This window comes from Panulirus ornatus, chromosome 43 (genome assembly GCF_036320965.1).
Source record: "Panulirus ornatus isolate Po-2019 chromosome 43, ASM3632096v1, whole genome shotgun sequence".
NCBI lineage: Eukaryota > Metazoa > Arthropoda > Malacostraca > Decapoda > Palinuridae > Panulirus > Panulirus ornatus.
The window spans coordinates 30,802,415-30,805,756 of NC_092266.1; positions in this window are offsets into that span (position 1 = coordinate 30,802,415).

The window sequence follows — 3,342 nt, forward strand, 5'->3', positions numbered from 1 at the left end:
TGTCCTCCCCTATATAGGCTTCCTCCCCTATATAGGCTTCCTCCCCTATATAGGCTTCCTCCCCTATATAGGCTTCCTCCCCTATATAGGCTTCCTCCCCTATATAGGCTTCCTCCCCTATATAGGCTTCCTCCCCTATATAGGCTTCCTCCCCTATATAGGCTTCCTCCCCTATATAGGCTTCCTCCCCTATATAGGCTTCCTCCCCTATATAGGCTTCCTCCCCTATATAGGCTTCCTCCCCTATATAGGCTTCCTCCCCTATATAGGCTTCCTCCCCTATATAGGCTTCCTCCCCTATATAGGCTTCCTCCCCTATATAGGCTTCCTCCCCTATATAGGCTTCCTCCCCTATATAGGCTTCCTCCCCTATATAGGCTTCCTCCCCTATATAGGCTTCCTCCCCTATATAGGCTTCCTCCCCTATATAGGCTTCCTCCCCTATATAGGCTTCCTCCCCTATATAGGCTTCCTCCCCTATATAGGCTTCCTCCCCTATATAGGCTTCCTCCCCTATATAGGCTTCCTCCCCTATATAGGCTTCCTCCCCTATATAGGCTTCCTCCCCTATATAGGCTTCCTCCCCTATATAGGCTTCCTCCCCTATATAGGCTTCCTCCCCTATATAGGCTTCCTCCCCTATATAGGCTTCCTCCCCTATATAGGCTTCCTCCCCTATATAGGCTTCCTCCCCTATATAGGCTTCCTCCCCTATATAGGCTTCCTCCCCTATATAGGCTTCCTCCCCTATATAGGCTTCCTCCCCTATATAGGCTTCCTCCCCTATATAGGCTTCCTCCCCTATATAGGCTTCCTCCCCTATATAGGCTTCCTCCCCTATATAGGCTTCCTCCCCTATATAGGCTTCCTCCCCTATATAGGCTTCCTCCCCTATATAGGCTTCCTCCCCTATATAGGCTTCCTCCCCTATATAGGCTTCCTCCCCTATATAGGCTTCCTCCCCTATATAGGCTTCCTCCCCTATATAGGCTTCCTCCCCTATATAGGCTTCCTCCCCTATATAGGCTTCCTCCCCTATATAGGCTTCCTCCCCTATATAGGCTTCCTCCCCTATATAGGCTTCCTCCCCTATATAGGCTTCCTCCCCTATATAGGCTTCCTCCCCTATATAGGCTTCCTCCCCTATATAGGCTTCCTCCCCTATATAGGCTTCCTCCCCTATATAGGCTTCCTCCCCTATATAGGCTTCCTCCCCTATATAGGCTTCCTCCCCTATATAGGCTTCCTCCCCTATATAGGCTTCCTCCCCTATATAGGCTTCCTCCCCTATATAGGCTTCCTCCCCTATATAGGCTTCCTCCCCTATATAGGCTTCCTCCCCTATATAGGCTTCCTCCCCTATATAGGCTTCCTCCCCTATATAGGCTTCCTCCCCTATATAGGCTTCCTCCCCTATATAGGCTTCCTCCCCTATATAGGCTTCCTCCCCTATATAGGCTTCCTCCCCTATATAGGCTTCCTCCCCTATATAGGCTTCCTCCCCTATATAGGCTTCCTCCCCTATATAGGCTTCCTCCCCTATATAGGCTTCCTCCCCTATATAGGCTTCCTCCCCTATATAGGCTTCCTCCCCTATATAGGCTTCCTCCCCTATATAGGCTTCCTCCCCTATATAGGCTTCCTCCCCTATATAGGCTTCCTCCCCTATATAGGCTTCCTCCCCTATATAGGCTTCCTCCCCTATATAGGCTTCCTCCCCTATATAGGCTTCCTCCCCTATATAGGCTTCCTCCCCTATATAGGCTTCCTCCCCTATATAGGCTTCCTCCCCTATATAGGCTTCCTCCCCTATATAGGCTTCCTCCCCTATATAGGCTTCCTCCCCTATATAGGCTTCCTCCCCTATATAGGCTTCCTCCCCTATATAGGCTTCCTCCCCTATATAGGCTTCCTCCCCTATATAGGCTTCCTCCCCTATATAGGCTTCCTCCCCTATATAGGCTTCCTCCCCTATATAGGCTTCCTCCCCTATATAGGCTTCCTCCCCTATATAGGCTTCCTCCCCTATATAGGCTTCCTCCCCTATATAGGCTTCCTCCCCTATATAGGCTTCCTCCCCTATATAGGCTTCCTCCCCTATATAGGCTTCCTCCCCTATATAGGCTTCCTCCCCTATATAGGCTTCCTCCCCTATATAGGCTTCCTCCCCTATATAGGCTTCCTCCCCTATATAGGCTTCCTCCCCTATATAGGCTTCCTCCCCTATATAGGCTTCCTCCCCTATATAGGCTTCCTCCCCTATATAGGCTTCCTCCCCTATATAGGCTTCCTCCCCTATATAGGCTTCCTCCCCTATATAGGCTTCCTCCCCTATATAGGCTTCCTCCCCTATATAGGCTTCCTCCCCTATATAGGCTTCCTCCCCTATATAGGCTTCCTCCCCTATATAGGCTTCCTCCCCTATATAGGCTTCCTCCCCTATATAGGCTTCCTCCCCTATATAGGCTTCCTCCCCTATATAGGCTTCCTCCCCTATATAGGCTTCCTCCCCTATATAGGCTTCCTCCCCTATATAGGCTTCCTCCCCTATATAGGCTTCCTCCCCTATATAGGCTTCCTCCCCTATATAGGCTTCCTCCCCTATATAGGCTTCCTCCCCTATATAGGCTTCCTCCCCTATATAGGCTTCCTCCCCTATATAGGCTTCCTCCCCTATATAGGCTTCCTCCCCTATATAGGCTTCCTCCCCTATATAGGCTTCCTCCCCTATATAGGCTTCCTCCCCTATATAGGCTTCCTCCCCTATATAGGCTTCCTCCCCTATATAGGCTTCCTCCCCTATATAGGCTTCCTCCCCTATATAGGCTTCCTCCCCTATATAGGCTTCCTCCCCTATATAGGCTTCCTCCCCTATATAGGCTTCCTCCCCTATATAGGCTTCCTCCCCTATATAGGCTTCCTCCCCTATATAGGCTTCCTCCCCTATATAGGCTTCCTCCCCTATATAGGCTTCCTCCCCTATATAGGCTTCCTCCCCTATATAGGCTTCCTCCCCTATATAGGCTTCCTCCCCTATATAGGCTTCCTCCCCTATATAGGCTTCCTCCCCTATATAGGCTTCCTCCCCTATATAGGCTTCCTCCCCTATATAGGCTTCCTCCCCTATATAGGCTTCCTCCCCTATATAGGCTTCCTCCCCTATATAGGCTTCCTCCCCTATATAGGCTTCCTCCCCTATATAGGCTTCCTCCCCTATATAGGCTTCCTCCCCTATATAGGCTTCCTCCCCTATATAGGCTTCCTCCCCTATATAGGCTTCCTCCCCTATATAGGCTTCCTCCCCTATATAGGCTTCCTCCCCTATATAGGCTTCCTCCCCTA